Here is an 18,649-nt window from a genome sequence, read left to right on the forward strand (position 1 = left end):
CCCTTGTTTACATGAAGGTTGAAGTCGTTGAAAACGGAAAAAAAAAAAAAAAAAAAAAAAATATATATATATATATATATATATATATATATATATATATATATATATATATATATATATATATATATATATATATATATATATATATATATATATATATATATATATATATATATGGACACTGACCAAGGGCAACAAAAATCCTATAAATTGAAGGATAAGTGTCTTGAAACCTCCCTCTTCAAGGAATTCAAGTCATAGGAAGGTGGAAATACAGAAGCAGGCAGGGAGTTCTAGAGTTTACCAGAGAAAGGGATGAATGATTGAGAATACTGGTTAACTCTTGCGTTGGAGAGGTGGACAGAATAGGGGTGAGAGAAAGAAGAAAGTCTTGTGAAAGGCATGCAGTTAGCAATATCAGAAGAGCAGTTAGCATGAAAATAGCGGTAGAAGACAGCTACAGATGCAACATTGCGGCGATGAGAGAGAGGCTGAAGACAGTCAGTTAGAGGAAAGGAGTTGATGAGACGAAAAGCTTTTGATTCCACCCTGTTTAGAATAGCAGTATGAGTGGAACCCCCCAGACATGTGAAGCATACTCCATACATGGACAGCTAAGGCCCTTGTACAGAAATAGCAGCTAGGGGGGTGAGAAAAACTGGCGGAGACGTTTCAGAACGTCTAACTTCATAGATGTTTTAGTTAGAGATGAGATGTGAAGTTTCCAATTCAGATTATAAGTAAAGGACAGACCGAGGATGTTCTGTATAGAAGAGTGGGGACAGTCGAGTGTCATTGAAGAAGAGGGGATAGTTGTCTGGAAGGTTGTGTCGAGTTGATAGATAGAGGAATTGAGGCATTGAACAATACCAAGTTTACTCTGCCCCAATCATAAATTTTAGAAAGATCAGAAGTGAAGCGTTCTGTGGCTTCCCCACGTGAAATGTTTACTTCCTGAGGGGTTCGACGTCTATGAAAAGACGTGGAAAAGTCCAGGGTGGTATCATCAGCGTAGGAGTGGATAGGACAAGAAGTTTGGTTTAGATCATTAATGAATAATAAGAGAGTGGATGACAGGACAGAACCCTGAGGAACACCACTGTTAATAGATTTAGGAGAACAGTGACCGTCTACCACAGCAACAATAGAACGGTCAGAAAGGAAACTTAAGAAGTTACAGAGAGAAGGATAGAATCCATCGGAGGGTAGTTTGGAGATCAAAGCTTTGTCCCAGACTCTATCAAAAGCTTTTGATATGTCCAAGGCAACAGCAAAAGTTTCACCAAAATCTCTAAAAGAGGATGACCAAGACTCAGTAAGGAAAGCCAGATCATCAGTAGAGCGGCCTTGATGGAACCCATACTGGCGATCAGATAGAAGGTTGTGAAGTGATAGATGTTTAAGAATCTTCCTGCTGAGGATAGATTAAAAACCTTTGGATAGGCAGGAATTTAAAACAATAGGACGGTAGTTTGAGGGATTAGAACGGTCACCTTTTTTTTAGGAACAGGCTGAATGTAGGCAACCTTCCCGCAAGAAGGAAAGCTAGATGTTGACAGGCAGAGCTGAAAGAGTTTGACTAGGCAAGGTGCAAGCACGGAGGCACAGTTTCGGAGAACAATAGGAGGGACCCCAACAGGTCCATAAGCCCTCCGAGGGTTTAGGCCAGCAAGGGCATGGAAAACATCATTGCGAAGAATTTTAATAGGTAGCATGAAGTAGTCAGAGGATGGAGGAGAGGGAGGAACAAGACCAGAATCGTCCAAGGTAGAGTTTTTAGCAAAGGTTTGAGCGAAGGGTTCAGCTTTAGAAATAGATGTGATAGCAGTGGTGACATCGGGCTGAAATAAAGGAGGGAAAGAAGAAGAAGCAAAGTTATTAGAGATATTTTTGGCTAGATGCCAGAAGTCACGAGGGGAGTTAGATCTTGAAAGGTTTCGACACTTTCTGTTAATGAAGGAGTTTTTGGCTAGTTGGAGAACAGACTTGGCATGGTTCCGGGCAGAAATATAAAGTGCATGAGATTCTGGTGATGGAAGGCTAAAGTACCTTTTGTGGGCCACCTCTCTATCATGTATAGCACGAGAACAAGCTGTGTTAAACCAAGGTTTGGAAGGTTTAGGTCGTAAAAAAGAGTGAGGAATGTACGTCTCCATGCCAGATATTATCACCTCTGTTATGCGCTCAGCACACAAATACGGGTCTCAGCCACGGAAGCAGTAGTCATTCCAAGGAAAATCAGCAAAATACCTCCTCAGGTCCCCCCAACTAGCAGAGGCAAAACACCAGAGGCACCTTCGCTCAGGGGGATCCTAAGGAGGGATTGGAGCGATAGGACAATATACAGATACGAGATTGTGATCAGAGGAGCCCCACGGAGAAAAAAGGGTGACAGCATAAGCAGAAGGATTAGAGGTCAGGAAAAGGTCAAGAAAGTTGGGCGTATCTCCAAGACTGTCAGGAATACGAGTAGGGTGTTCCACCAATTGCTCTAGGTCGTGGAGGATAGCAAAGTTGAAGGCTAGTTCACCAGGATGGTCAGTGAAGGGAGAGGAAAGCCAAAGGTGGTGGTGAACATTGAAGTCTCCAAGAATGGAGGTCTATGCAAAAGGGAAGAGAGTCAGAATGTGCTCCATTCCACTCCACAGAATGTTAAGTAGTCAAAGAATTTCTTATAGTCAGAGGAGTCAGGTGAGAGGTATACAACACGGATAAATTTAGTTTGAGAGTGACTCTGTAGTCGTAGCCAGATGGTGGAAAACTCGGAAGATTCAAGAGCGTGGGCACGAGAGCAGGTTAAGTCATTGCGCACATAAAAGCAACATCCAGCATTAGATCTAAAATGAGGATAGAGAAAGGTGGAGGGAACAGAAAAGGGGCTACTGTCAGTTGCCTCAGACACCTGAGTTTCTGTGAGGAAAAGAAGATGAGGTTTAGAAGAGGAGAGGTGGTGTTCTACAGATTGAAAATTAGATCTTAGACCGCGAATGTTGCAGAAGTTAATAAAGAAAAAGTTGAGGGTGGTGTCAAGACAGAGTCGTCGACAGAAAATCATCGACCTAGGGACTTTTATAGTCCCCTCCCCAGATGGGGACTCCGAGGCTGGTGTAGGAGTCGCCATAATAATTTTGAAATTTTTCAGTGAAGGGTATGTGTGTTATTAGGTGCTTGTAGTTTTGTGTGGAGGAAGAGAGTTGTCTTTAGAGGGCAGGCTGTGACTGCCCCTTGTGTTGTGAGACACAAAGGGAAACGTTCAGTGAGGTCACAGCTGGGTTTAATGATAAGTTCACAGCACCCCCTGAACAGTGCTTTAGACCTCACTGGGAGTAATTATCGTTTCAGCAGGTGTCTACTGCCTCTTCCCCAACATTTCAGATGACCTTTCCTTCTGTTCCCTTCCTTTCTACTTACTATATGTGGGAGTGTGGGATGTGCAAGAAACGGAGAGAGAGAGAGAGAGAGAGAGAGAGAGAGAGAGAGAGAGAGAGAGAGAGAGAGAGAGAGAGAGAGAGAGAGAGAGAGAGAGAGAGAGAGAGAGAGAGAGAGAAAGAAAGAAAAAAAAACAATGACTGCGGGTCACTACTAGGAACGACTGTTTGCGTCAGTTATTCCCACATAATATTTTTAATCACCACTGATGGAATTCCCTTTTGTTTTGCAGAATATTTGGATAGCGGCATGATAATACAGAAATGAATTTTCTCTGTTTAGTCCCCAGAATGGCAGGCCCAGCAAACTCCCTGACACAGGCCCTAGTGGTTGTGGTCTTGATTGTTTCTTCACTTTCATCCGGAACTGTGGACGTGGCTCAGGTAGGATCGCTAGTGGCTCAGATGGTAGAAAAGGGTTTCGTCTCATGTCACCTTGTACTCATGACTACAGACTCGCACTCACCTGTCTTCTCAGCAATACAAAGGCAAGTCTTGAATGAAGATATTAGTCGTATTTTTTTCCTCGGTTTTTACGTCCGGTTTCCCTAATCTATCAGGTACGGGACGGTGCCTCTTAAAGAAGGACTTTTGTTGTGACAATAACTGAAGATTATTCATATTTAGCTTATTGTTATTCCAGGTCCATAGAGGTGGGCATGGTGGTGGTGGAGGTGGATAGCAACACAACAAAGGAGGACCGACTTACCAGTGAATTATGGGGAAAGTCATCTCGCAGTTGTCGAGTGGTCATTCTTCATAACACACAGAGTAGCATCATCATCAAAAACAGAAACTTTAACATTAACAGCAAAAACAAAAGCATCACCAACGATAATCACAACAAACAATGCATAATGGCAGCACTAAGGTAAGGGTGAATGACGTTCTGTTTATACGAGTAGAAGAGCATCAAGGGAAGCGTTTCTATATTTAACCCTCTAGGGCAGTGATAAGGAAGGACGCTACCGACGCGTCTTTTTTATCCGTCATTATAAGCATTTTTCACACCAATGAAGAAGGTATAAAAGATGGAAGTAACAGTTGCAGACTACGAGAACTCAAATCCCAAGACTGACTGACTGACACCACATTCATTAATGATAGACAAAGGAGATGGAAGTGACAGCTGCCGACCACTAGAGTTCTAACTCCAGGACTGACTGACTGACACCACCTTCTTTAATTAAGGTCTACAAATTAGAGGTATTTAGGTTGTGTAGGCGGAGAGACCAACCAGGTGCGTCCCTTGGTTGGTGCATGGGGAACCCTATGAAAATAATGTTTCCTCGAATATGCTGAATAAGAGGCAGACCAAACTGTGGAAAGGAAGCGCTACAACGTAAACAACTCGAAGACAAATCAAGGGACAAAGGCAAGACAATAGAGAATGTGGTATGGGATCCCTACAAGTAGATTGCGTGATCTTGGCCCGGTCAGTATAGTTATGTGCAACGGGAGAATCTCAGAAAACAGGAGTAAGTGTTATGAGTAACAAAATATCAAAAGGAGGCACAGAAGACTGGAACGCATCAGACAGAATAGTTTTGGTCAAGATAGGTAACACTTAATATTAATATTATACAGATATGTGCACCTACTACAACACATACGGACGAAATCAATATTACTATGAGCGATATGAACGCGAAAATTGGAGAACAAGGAGATAGACAGATGGACAAGTGCGGTGAACAGTGCGTTTCGTGTTAATTACCTTTTATTTGTGATATGTGAAGATTATCGTACCGCCTGGGGTTTTTAAGAGCAGCAGCACCACGGAACACAAGATTTTTAGGGTAAATTACAACGAAATACAAGAATCCTTTTAATCATCCCGCGGTGAGTCTTGATCTGCATGGTTTTGGAACAAATGAACAAGGATAATGAGTAGATATGTCACAAAATGCTGATGTTGTCAATTTGTTAAGATTTTAGATAATTTGCATAGGTTTTAATTTCTTTATCTGAAAGTTGTTCATAAGCAAGTGCAGACAAGTCATAAATATTTAGTCACGGCATTAATAGGACGATTGTTGTAACACACACACACACACACACACACACACACACACACATTTTTTAATACTCCCTCTGGTCACAGCATCTTGGAGCGCGCTGGTCTGCGGAAGTTTCCGGAGACGGTGTTTATAGCGATTGGTGAACTTTCGGGAATGGAGGCTGTACTCCTTCACCACGCTCTCCGCAACACAGTCGTTGGTCTTTATATGGTCATCCACCATCCAGGGAGTGTATATGTTACACCTGGGTCACGGATCTTGCCCTCCGAGCTACTGCAACCAGGTACTGCAAATATTTACTAACAATGTAAAGGAAGGTACTAACTTCCAAAGTGGACCACATTCTGACTCTCTTTTTGCTGAGATCTCCATTCTTGGAGACTTTAATGTTCACCACCAGCTTTGGCTTTACCTTCCCTTCACTGACCATCCTGGTGAACTTGCCTTCAACTATGCTATCCCCCACGACCTAGAGCAATTTCCATGCCCTCGCTGGCCTAAACCCTCGGAAGGCTTATGGACCTGATGGGGTCCCTCCTATTGTTCTCCGAAACTGTGCCTTCGTGCTTGCACCTTGCCTAGTCAAACTCTTTCAGCTCTGTCTGTCAACATCTACCTTTCCTTCTTGCTGGAAGTTTGCCTACATTCAACCTGTTCCTAAAAAGGGTGACCGCTCTAATCCCTCAAACTACCGTCCTATTGCTTTAATTTCCTGCTTATCTAAAGTTTTTGAATCTATCCTCAACAGGAAGATTCTTAAACATCTATCACTTCACAACCTTCTATCTGATCGCCAGTATGGGTTCCGTCAAGGCCGCTCTACTGGTGATCTGGCTTTTCTTACTGAGTCTTGGTCATCCTCTTTTAGAGATTTTGGTGAAACTTTTGCTGTTGCCTTGGACATATCAAAAGCCTTTGATAGAGTCTGGCACAAAGCTTTGATTTCCAAACTACCCTCCTACGGTTTCTATCCTTCTCTCTGTAACTTCATCTCAAGTTTCCTTTCTGACCGTTCTATTGCTGCTGTGGTAGACGGTCACTGTTCTTCTCCTAAATCTATTGACAGTGGTGTTCCTCAGGGTTCTGTCCTGTCACCCACTCTCTTCTTATTATTCATTAATGATCTTCTAAACCAAACTTCTTGTCCTATCCACTCCTACGCTGATGATACCACCCTGCACTTTTCCACGTCTTTTCATAGACGTCCAACCCTTCAGGAGGTAAACATATCACGCAGGGAAGCCACAGAACGCCTGACTTCTGATCTTTCTAAAATTTCTGATTGGGGCAGAGCAAACTTGGTATTGTTCAATGCCTCAAAAACTCAATTCCTCCATCTATCAACTCGACACAACCTTCCAGACAACTATCCCCTCTTCTTCAATGACACTCAACTGTCCCCCTCTTCTACACTGAACATCCTCGGTCTGTCCTTTACTTATAATCTGAACTGGAAACTTCACATCTCATCTCTAGCTAAAACAACTTCTATGAAGTTAGGTGTTCTGAGACGTCTCCGCCAGTTTTTCTCACCCCCCAGCTGCTAACTCTGTACAAGAGCCTTATCCGTCCATGTATGGAGTATGCTTCACATGTCTGGGGGGGTTCCACTCATACTGCTCTTCTAGACAGGGTGGAATCAAAAGCTTTTCGTCTCATCAACTCCTCTCCTCTAACTAACTGTCTTCAGCCTCTCTCTTACCGCCGCAATGTTGCATATCTAGCTGTCTTCTACCGCTATTTTCATGCTAACTGCTCTTCTGATCTTGCTAACTGCATGCCTCCCCTCCTTCCGCGGCCTCGCTGCACAAGACTTTCTTCTTTCTCTCATCCCTATTCTGTCCACCTCTCTAACGCAAGAGTTAACCAGTATTCTCAATCATTCATCCCTTTCTCTGGTAAACTCTGGAACTCCCTGCCTGCTTCTCTATTTCCACCTTCCTACGACTTGAATTCCTTCAAGAGGGAGGTTTCAAGACAATTATCCACCAATTTTTGACCACTGCTTTGACCCTTTTATGGGACTGGCATTTCTGTGGGCATTTTTTTTATTAGATTTTTGTTGCCCTTGGCCAGTATCCTTCCTACATAAAAAAAAAAAAAAAAAATTGGTGCAACACTCTACTCGTATTCCTGACCGTCTTGGAGATACGTCCAATATTCTGCACATTTTCCTGACCTCTAATCCTTCTGCTTATGCTGTCACCCTCTCTTCTCCGTTGGGCTCCTCCGCTCACAATCTCATATCTGTATCTTGTCCTATCGCTGCAATCCCTCTTCAAGCTCCCCCTAAGCGAAGGTGCCTCGGGCGTTTTACCTCTGCTTATTTGGGGGGGAACCTGAGGAGGTATTTTGCTGATTTTCCTTGGAATGACTACTGCTTCCGTGTCAGAGAACCATCTTTGTGTGCTGAGCGCATAACAGAGGTGATAGTGTCTGGCATGGAGGCGTACATTCCTCTCTTTTTCTCGACCTAAACCTTCCAAACCTTGGTTTAATACTGCTTGTTCTCGTGCTATACATGATAGAGAGGTGGCCCACAAAAGGTACTTAAGCCTTCCATCACCAGAATCTCATGCACTTTATATATCTGCCCGGAACCATGCCAAGTCTGTTGTCCAACTAGCCAAAAACTCCTTCATTAACAAAGTGTCAAAAATTTTCAAGATCTAACTCCCCTCGTGACTTCTGACATCTAGCCAAAAATATCTCCAATAACTTTGCTTCTTCTTCATTTCCTCCTTTATTTCAACCAGATGGCACCACTGCTATCACATCTATCTCTTCGGTCAAACCTTTGCTAAAAACTATCTTGGACGATTCAGGGCTTGTTCCTCCCTCTCCTCCAGCCTCTGACTACTTCATGCTACTATTAAAATTCTTCGCAATGATGTTTTCCATGCCCTCGCTTGCCTAAATCCTCAGAAGGCTTATGGACCTGATGAGATCCCTCTTATTGTTCTCCGAAACTGTGCCTCCATGCTTGCACCTTGCCTAGTCAAACTCTTTCAGCTCTGTCTGTCAACATCTACCTTTTCTTATTGCTTACTGCTTATTTGCTCAGTATCAGACATATCTGAAAGAATAATATCAAATAATCTGTTTAATTCTACTTTCACTTTGGCTATTCAATTCAATACACACCTACTATATTAAACCTTCTTGCCTGTGACCATAGTACTGTAATATGGAGGCGAGATGCTATGGGCGGAAAGGAATGGCTGTCAAGGCAGAAATGCTGATTTGGGAAAATCTCGTCAGCCGGCGCCGTCCTTCGACTCATTACTGCTATGGGCAATGGAGTGAATAATTTCTTACTGTAGCCGCACCAACAGGTCATCTTTAGCTACGGGTGATCTGTTTTACTGATGATGCCCCTCACCGTAGGCTTGAGGAAAGGCAATTCTCTCCGACTTTTATTAATGAAGCCGTCGCGACCGTAAAACATGCGAAGCTCTCGGTCTCAAATTCTTACAAAATAATATATATACTAATATAGAAAAAAAAAAAAAAATCTCACCATATTCCAATACTCAGACAACTTAAGCATTCATCTTGGCACGGTGACGTTCAGTTTCTACTACAAAACTACATTTTTCTACCTGCCCATGTTCCCGGGGTCACGTCTGGTCAGTAAGTGACGCAGGGAGGCCGTAAGTGGGTGAATCGCATCTTCCTACTAAGTGAACATTGATACGAAGCTTTACATATAATTTAAAACTGATACGTCTGTATATCACATGTTTTCATGCAAATAATAAACCACTGAACATTTCACTTCTGATTATAGAATAATAGTGATACGAGGCACATACACAATAACGTGTGAACAGCTATTAAATAATCTTGGGCAGTGCTTGTACATATAATAGTAGTTTGTGCTCAATGTTTATGTTGACCACTTAAACATCTTATATTGATTACTTACCATTTTACATTGACTTCTTAACATGACAAGTATCATTCTGCTGGGAGATACCCAGACAGATGTAGATGGGGTAAGTGGAATCACATGGACTAGGCTACCGTGAGTGGCCTTGCAAAAATTAATAAAGTATAGTGTAACCATAGGTTTAGATGGTTACTTAACCATAGGTTGAGATGGCTACTTAATCCGCGAGAAAAAGGTCAAGGTCAAGGTTTCGTCTAAATGTAACAAACTATTTTTCGATAGCCTCCATGAATTCAGTACAATGCTTCAGTGATTTTTTATTTTTTTATTTCATGGTTCCCCTCTCTCTCTCTCTCTCTCTCTCTCTCTCTCTCTCTCTCTCTCTCTCTCTCTCTCTCGCTGTATGTGTGTGTGTGTGTGTGTGTGTGTGTGTGTTGTGTGTCAAATCACCTAATGATTCAAATTGTTAAGATTTTCGAGTTTAGTTAACGGAATGGTATGCATGATGACTACTTGAGTGAATAAAAAAAAACCTGAATTGCCCTTCAGTGTTATCATAGTACAGGAAAAATAATAGTAATAGTGAAATAAACATTTTTATATAAGTTTAAGTATTCATAACGAAAATGATGGCATTTATTAGTCTTTTTTTTTAATTGCCACTTCTCTTTGATGGCATTTATTAGTCTTTTTTTTTAATTGGCACTTCTCTCTTACTTGTATCAGAGTCTTTTGTAGAGGACAGTGTATCGCTGTATCGTCGCTGTCACCTGTGTCTAGGGAAAAAGAAGTCTGCTCATTTCATTCACCGTCTGAATCTCTCCACTCCTGTACAACTGGGTACTGATCCAAACGTCGTCCATTTGTTTTCTAAAGGTAGGGACCCGTGCCTGGATTCAAACACTATCATATATGTGTTTGTGCGTAATATATATATATATATATATATATATATATATATATATATATATATATATATATATATATATATATATATATATATATATATATATATATATATATATATATATATATATATATATATATATGCGTAATATATATATATATATATATATATATATATATATATATATATATATATATATATATATATATATATATATATATATATATATATATATATATATATATATATATATATATATATATATATATATATATATATATATATATGTTATATCCATTGCAGAACAGTTTACCGACCTAAAAGGACAAACTTTGTCCGTCGTGTCGGTGCCGCACTTCCCTTACGTGGACTATGAGAGGAGCAAGGAGGGAAAAGGCGGGGTGGTGACGCTTAGGGATACCATTGATGCTCGACTACTTCAGACTTTCTCCGAGAAAATCAATTTCACGTGAGTCTCTGTCTGTCTCTGTCTCTGTCTCTGTTCACAGGAGCGAGAGGTCATCATTTTAAATTGTTCCTAAGGAAGCTGCAAAGCCAATGCCCCGGTTTGAACGCCGTGGCCGCAGACATGGTCGTGGTGGACACCATGGATGAGGACGTTGAAGGAGGATCTTTCCATCATGAGATGCTGGAGGTCTGAAGCGTACCAGCACCATTACTGTCAGCGACAAGACTGGAGCCGAAAGCAGTGAAAAACCTCAGCGCGTCTCTACGTCTTAGAGTGGGGAAGTATTGAAGTGGAAAAACGACCCAGCCAACTCATTGGTCTTGGACGTGGTGGTAGGACCTAGTGTTTTGAATGTAACCCAGACCTATCTACGACGTGACTTAACATCGGATGGAGCCTTTTGATCATACACACCATTTCGCTAAACTGAATGTCAGTGTCTATGTTCGCTTACTATTGTGTGCAGCTGATGTGGGCCGGTCGAGTTCCTCCAATAACTTAAGACAGATACCAATAATTTATTCTCAGACAGATTACCAATAATTTATTCTCAGAGGTGCATGAAAGAGACTATACAAAAAAAAAAACTTTCCAAAAGCCATTTTGTAAACTTTTTTTTTTGCCATTTTCTGTGAGAATATAAAGATTATTTTCATTGACAAGTCGATAACAACCGACAGAACTGGCCATGTGAGAAACATGGTGATAGTATGCGCATTCCCACAACCTTAAAGGATTGACCCTGAGCTTTGTTCATTGATATTGCAATGCTAAACTCAACTGGTATAATATATATATATATATATATATATATATATATATATATATATATATATATATATATATATATATATATATATATATATATATATATATATAAAGCGAGCAAGACTGACGAGGTGTGGGGTGGAAGTCAGTCTTCAGCTCGGTTAGCTCGATCGAGCCGTGAGCTGAGACCTGCTACGAAAGCTTCGACTTTAATGATACCGCCACGGTGTGGTCTAGACGGTATTCGAAGCCGATGGTTAGTTGGAGAGATCAGTAGTTGGCGAGGGCGGGTATGAGGGCCGTAATACGTCCCCCTGAGGACGTCGACACCCAGTAACAAGAACTTTGGTGACAGTGGAGATGGGAGGAAAATTGGAGAGCCTTCGTCAGCATCAGAGGTGGATTCGCGAGAGAGCGTCGGCGATGATATTTTCAGAGCCTTTTATGTGTCGGATGGTCACGTCATAAGGCTGGAGGAGAAGTGACCACCGGAGAAGACGCTGGTTGATAAATTTTTTTCGCTGTAGGTATGTCAGAGGATTGTGGTCGGTGAATACCTGCAGGGGCTTGACGCTGGCGTGCAGGTGGCATTCAAACTTTTGAATTGCTGAGACAATTGAGAGCACTTCCTTCTCGATGGTGCTGTAATTACTCTGGTGGTTGTTAAACTTGGCTGAGTGATAGGCCACCGGATGATAGATTCAGTTTCTCCTGTAGGAGGACTGCCCCTGCGGCATGTGGCTGGCGTCGGTTTGCAGCAAATGGCCGGGAGAAGTCCGGTGCTTTCGATGTTTGCAGTACCGGCTCGCGAGCTAGGAGATACTCGAGTTGATCGAATGCCCGCTGGCAGTCTGGTGTCCACTTGAATTTCGCAGTTCCCCTGGTTAGTCCCGTTAGAGAGGCGGCTGCTTCCGCGAAGTTCGGGCAGAACCGGCGGAAGAAACCCGCCATCCCGAGGAAGCGCCGCATCTCCCTCTTGGAAGCTGGCACCGGGAACCCCAGTACGGCAGACACATTGGCGGTTTTGGGACGGACACAACCATGTCCCATCTGCTGCCCCAAGTAGGTGACTGTTGCCCCGCCGAATGTAATTTTGGCCAATTTTACCGTCAGCCGTGCCTCCTGCAGTCTGTGGAGCATACAAGTTTGTGGATATGCTGTTCCCAATTATCTGAGAAGATCGTCTAAGTAAACCGACACACAAACTAGGTCTTGGACCAGGTGATTCATGGCCCTCTGGAAGGTGGCTGGGCAATTTCTCATCCCAAATTGAGCCACCAAGTAGTGAAAACGGCCAAAGGAAGTAATGAAGGCAGAAATTTCATGAGCTCTCTTAGTGAGTGGTATTTGATAGTAGCCTTTTAAGAGGTCAATCTTAGTTACAAATTTGGATTGTCCCACCTCATCAAGATCATCTATTCGTGGTAAAGGATAGGCCTCTGGCAATGTGACCGCATTCACTCGTCTGTAGTCCGTGCAGAAGCGTAGTTGACCATCTTCTTTGGGGACGAGTATGCACGGTGAAACGCACCTAGTCAACGCCTGCGTGAGTAGGTAATCAACCTCTTCCCTCATCAGCTCTCCTTTCTGAGGATGTAGACGGCAAGGAGCTTGGCGGATAGATGAAGTGCCTGGTAAAAGTTGCACGTCATGAGGCGTCATGAGACATCAAGGAGCACTGCTGTGGGTAGTTTTGAAAAAACAATCTTGATGTTGCTCCACAAGTGAAATTACATCGTCTTGTGCTTGTGAGGAAGATAGGTGACTAAGGTTATTGTGTAGGTGTTCAAGTATATATGCATTACTGGAGGTGTCTTGTATATCTGGAATTGTGTTCGAGTCTATTTGCTTAGTTTCTGCGATTATAGTTGACACACAAGGAACAGGTAACACCGCAGTTGGAGAGTCCGGTGCAGGCGCTCGGTGCTTGTATATTTGAGCAAGTTGACACGAATTAATTGTGAAGACTTACGATCAGATATCTTAAATATAAAATTAATTATAAAAATTGGATCTTAACAAAATTTTCGTAACATTCATTTTAGGGCTTGATGACACCTTCCTAGCGCACCCTGAGACTCCGGATGGTAAGCGGCTGCTAGTCTGCGTAATACCAAATTCAGTTAAGAAAGCCCGGAAGAGATCACTCGTGAAGTTTGTTCCCCTGTCGCTCTGTATTTCGTGGGGAATGTCATAGGTGGTAAACATGTGGGTGAGTCGAGACAATAGTTTTAGTTTATGTTCTTAATAGGGAAGGTCTCAGGATGCCTAGTAGTTGGGTCCAGCACAGTTAGGATGAAATTGTTACCCTTCTTGGTTTTAGTTGATGTTGCCCTACAAGATCAATGATGATTTTCTGAAATGGTTCCAAAGGAACATGTAAAGGTTGTAGAGGGTAAGGAGGGATGGTTTGGTTAGGTTTCCCTGCAACTTGACACTTGTGACATGAATTGACAAATGAGGCTACGTCCTTCCGTAGAGTCAGTAAAATGTACTCTATATTTATCACAGATTTTCGTAATACCTAAATGTCCAACAACGTTTTCATGAGCCAGCAACGTTTTCATGGTTCCTGGCAAGACTATATGAGTGACCTCAGCCCATGCTGAATCTTCATTAAGTTTAGGTGGTTTATACACTCTTATAAGAATGTCGTCCTGGTAGTAATATGATGATCTGTTCACTAGGGATGACTTCGAAGTGAAATTTGGTTAGTAGTGAACAATTTGATTTAGGTTCACTTGAACTGGAGGATTCGGAGGTTAGGGCAAAGTCTGAGCAGCAACAGGATTGTTCTGGGCGGCTTGTGCTCGGGTCACGGTACAAACCGGAAACAAATTAGGTTGTTCCCGCTCAAGTTCACCTGTAGGTGGCATAATCAGAGTTATTTTCTGGACCTCCCAAGTTGTTAAAGCATTCTCAGTGAGCATGGGCTTTAGGAGCCATGTCCAATCCTCCTGAGGCAATTCAGAGTGTTCAGCAGAGGATTCAAACTCCCTTAACAAACTTTCGGGATCTTGATCTGAGAATTGTGGTAAGAGGAACAAATAGTTAGTGATTTTAGCCTTGTTTGGAGGTTTTTGCAACAGGAGTAACTCCTCCTCCTCCTGCGTTAATAATTGCATTATTATGAGGGACTTTAATCTTACAGTCACGAGGTGGGGTGAACCACTGACGGCTCACGCGGGCCAGCATCTCTACGGGTGTATCCTTGAAAGCTCCCTCCACCAGCACGTCATGCATCCGACGAGAGTAACAATATCCTAGATATTGTTTTAACTGGTGAAGAATCAGTAAAAGACGTAAAAATTGGACCAGAACCGAGTTCCAGCGCTCATCTTAGCTTACTTTTCACCATAAATTTTGACAAAGCTATAAAGTAAGAGAAAGTAAAGAAAAAGTGCCAGACTATCGGCGTGCTAACTTTGAGAGACTTCGCATGCAGCTTACATCCATAGACTGGAATGAACTGCTGGGAACACCAGACAAACAAAGCATGGGAAGTGTTTACTAAAAAGTTAAATGAAACAACGATTTTGTGTGTACCGCAACGAAACAAACGGAAGGTAAAAAACACCAAACCGAAATGGTGGAATAATTAAATCAGATGCTGCTTTCTAGCTAAGAAAAATGCGTAACACAAATACATATTATAAACAGAATAATAATAAAAAACTAGAGCACGACAGATAGCGTAGGAAAACTAAAAAGCTGATCAAATGCAGCAAAAAAATCTGTTGAAGCTCAGATCGCGAACTCATGTAAAACGAACCCAAAAGAACTTTACAGTTATGTAAAAGCAAAAAGGGTCTTAACATCAACGATTGGCCCATTAATAACAGAAAATGGTAAACAAATAGTAAGCGAAACAGACATGGCGAACACCCTGAACGAGTACTTTTCAACAGTCTTCACGACTGAGGATGTTCAGGGCAGTCTGCCGACCCCCACGCCTCAGTCACGAGGCACCACGCTGCCAGACTTCACCATCACAGAAAATTAAATCCTCTCAGTCACGAAGAGCATGAAAGTAAACAAAACACCCGGGCCAGAAAAGATATCACCCAGGCTTCTTAAAGAAGCAAGAAATGAGCTCGTGAAACCGCTTACAGTTTTATTCAATAAAACTTTACTTGCGGGTAAAGTTCCCCACGAATGGAAACTAGCAAATGTTACGCCAATCTTTAAAAAAGGAAATAAATCTCTCCCAGCCAATTACAGGCCGATCAGTCTCACTTCAATAGTGTGGAAGCTGATGGAAACAATAATCAGAGATAAAATTGTTAAATATTTAGAAAAAAACAAAATCAAAGGATTCGCAACACGGTTTCAGAACCAAGCGTTCCTGCTTTACAAACTTACTAGACTTCTTTTATGAAGTATTTAACTCGTATGACGAGACAATATCTGTTGATATTATCTACCTTGATTTCCAGAAAGCTTTCGACACTTCCCCCATAAGAGACTCATCAGTAAAGTAAAAGCTCACGGCATTGCCGAAAACACCCTGGAATGGCTGAGAGACTGGCTCTCTGACATAAAACAGCGTGATAAAATAAATTTGTGATAAATGGAAAAGTCAGAGTGGCACAAGGTAAACAGCGGTGTTCCTCAAGGCTCTGTATTAGGACCAGTAAGTATTCTTTATAATGTACATTAATGATATTGATGAAGGGATAAATTGCAAAATAAGTAAATTTGCATACGACACCAAAATAACAAGTAGAGTAACGCGTGTCACAATGGCAGGAACTGCAGTGTGACCTCAATAAACTAACAAGCTGGGCAGAAAAATGGCAGATGAGATTCAATATAGAAAAGTGTAAAATTCTACATATCGGAAGCAACAATGTTCAGGCGAGATATGTAATGAATAACATGCCACTGTCAAGCACCGATAAAGAAAAAGATCTTGGTGTCGTTGTCAAACAACCTAAAGCCGAGTCAACACTGCATAGAAACAGTAAAGACGGCAAATAAATTAGTAGGGTTCATTAGAAGAACCTTTGAATTTAAATCAGAAAAGGTTATACTTACCTTATATAACTCACTGGTGCGCCCACATCTAGAATACTGTGTACAGTTCTGGTCATCATATTAAAAAGACATTGAAAAACTAGAAAAGATACAGTGCAGAAAAAAACTAGAAAAGATACAGTGCAGAGTCACAAAGATGATTCCAAGATTGCGCAATAATCCGTATGAGGAACGACTGGAAGAACTAAACCTATTTAGTTTAACAAAGCGCAGGATAAGAGGAGACCTAATTGAAATGTTCAAAATTTTTAAAGTTTAACAAAGCGCAGGATAAGAGGAGACCTAAATGAAGTGTTCAAAATTTTCAAAGGATATAGTAACACTGATGCACATAAATATTTTAAGAGGAGACCTAATTGAAGTGTTCAAAATTTTCAAAGGATACAGTAACATTGATGCACATAAATATTTTACCATTCATCATTCTAACCTAACAAGAAATAATGGATTCAAGATTATACCCAAACGTTTTAAATCCCACGAGGCCAAACATTTTTTCTTTAATCATATAGTAAATATATGGAATAAACTTCCTGAAGAAATTGTGAACAGCAATACTATTGAATCATTCAAAAATAAAATAGACAAATATTTAAAAGGAAATCCCCAACAAGCTCTCTTTTTGTCCGAATAATTACTAATTCACTAATAAACTCTTATTTTACAGACAATAGTTTTAATATAATACTAAATTGTATTAACTTTCAGATAGGCGTATAGAGTTCACTGTAGGGTGAATAGTAGAACTTCCTTTCATCCTTTCTTATGAAAATTCCATGTCAGTTTTTCCATACTGCATGGTACTTTTCTCAACTATTTCCATGCCAGCGCAAGCTGGAGGGAGTGGTGAGTGAGGAGGAGTCTTCTGCTATGCTGTCCTGTCTCTCTTCCCTGTAGCTAGTTAGAAGTAGTTACCAAACAGCCTTGCAAGGACCAAAAGGTCTGTTGCTGTTTGGATTTTCTTTGTATTCCTCCTCCTCCACTCCTCCTCCTTCCGGTATGCGGGTGACCATAGCTCACCTCAGGGAAATTGACCACCCTGCCGTGCATAGTCTCAGGCCACCCTTGGACTCCTCCTCCTTCCGGTATGCGGGTGACCATAGCTCACTTCAGGGAAATTGACCATCCTGCCGTGCATAGTCTCAGGCCGCCCTTGGACAAGGTGTTAACCTGGTAAGCCCCCCGGGCCAGGGTTACGGTGAAGCCACTGGGCAGCAGCAGTGGTGGATTGGACTGCAGGCAGAGGATCCCTTGATGGGACAATGACTGGAGTTCTAAGGTCCTAGTTAGCTGGACCATGCCTTAATTAGCTTTAGTCAGCTGGGGGCTGCGGTTTAGAAAAGTGTGGCGGTCTCTATACTAATTTAGCCTCCCTGGGAACCAGGGAAGCAAAATTAGTTGTTAATACGAGTCACCCGCCTCTCCCCTGCTAATGGCGGTCCTTTCATCTCTATCCTTCAGAATGGTTAGTTCTCATCACTTTTCCATCCTTCTCTCATACTATACATGGAATATTTCAGTTTCTTGGTCTCTCTGGAAGTGCGTCCGATAGTCTCTAGAGTCTGTGGAGAACACCTAGCGACAGGTGAAACCGGCCAAGCCTTCCAAGGATCGCAGAGGTGTGTCAGATGTGGCTGAAGGTGAGGTTAGGTGCTGGTTCCGTTCCCCTATCTTGCCCGCTTTGCCTAGAGTGACTACGCCGGCCAGACTCTATGGGACAGAACTGAAGATGAGGTTGGGTGCTGGTTCCGTTCCCCCATCTTGCCCGCTTTGCCTAGAGTGACTACGCCGGCCCGACTCAATGGGACAGAACTGTGAGGACAATAGCTGCAAGCGCCGGGTTGTGAAAGTCTCACTCGTGACTGAGACTCTAGGCAAGCGATTGGTCTTTATGACATTTTCAAGACCCTGTGGGAGCTAACTCCCAGTGTTGGAGGCATCCAACACAGCAGTATCTGATTTCCATGCATAAACTTTTCATTTGCTCAATTTATGGTCACATCTTTTCTGAAATTTCGAAAGCGCTCTGATTAATCAGTCATGCCTTCTCTTCTCAGACAATGCGAAGCCTGTCGTGGCAGGTTTGCCCCCTCAGTATTTTAGAAATACTTCTGCCTGCAGGTTGTG

The 18,649-nt window shown here is 42.1% G+C and overlaps 1 protein-coding gene across 1 annotated transcript in view; it reads left to right on the top strand.

Annotated features, from left to right (window-relative positions):
- Positions 1–10,567: 10,567 nt before the first annotated feature.
- Positions 10,568–18,649, top strand: part of LOC135092859 (glutamate receptor ionotropic, delta-1-like) — an 81,774-nt gene continuing 73,692 nt past the window's right edge. Inside the window, exon 1 of the mRNA XM_063991607.1 lies at positions 10,568–10,717. The gene's annotated coding sequence lies outside the window, so the exon portion shown is untranslated. The remainder of the gene's footprint in view (positions 10,718–18,649) is intronic.

Source organism: Scylla paramamosain, chromosome 41 (genome assembly GCF_035594125.1).
Source record: "Scylla paramamosain isolate STU-SP2022 chromosome 41, ASM3559412v1, whole genome shotgun sequence".
Taxonomy (NCBI): Eukaryota; Metazoa; Arthropoda; class Malacostraca; order Decapoda; family Portunidae; genus Scylla; species Scylla paramamosain.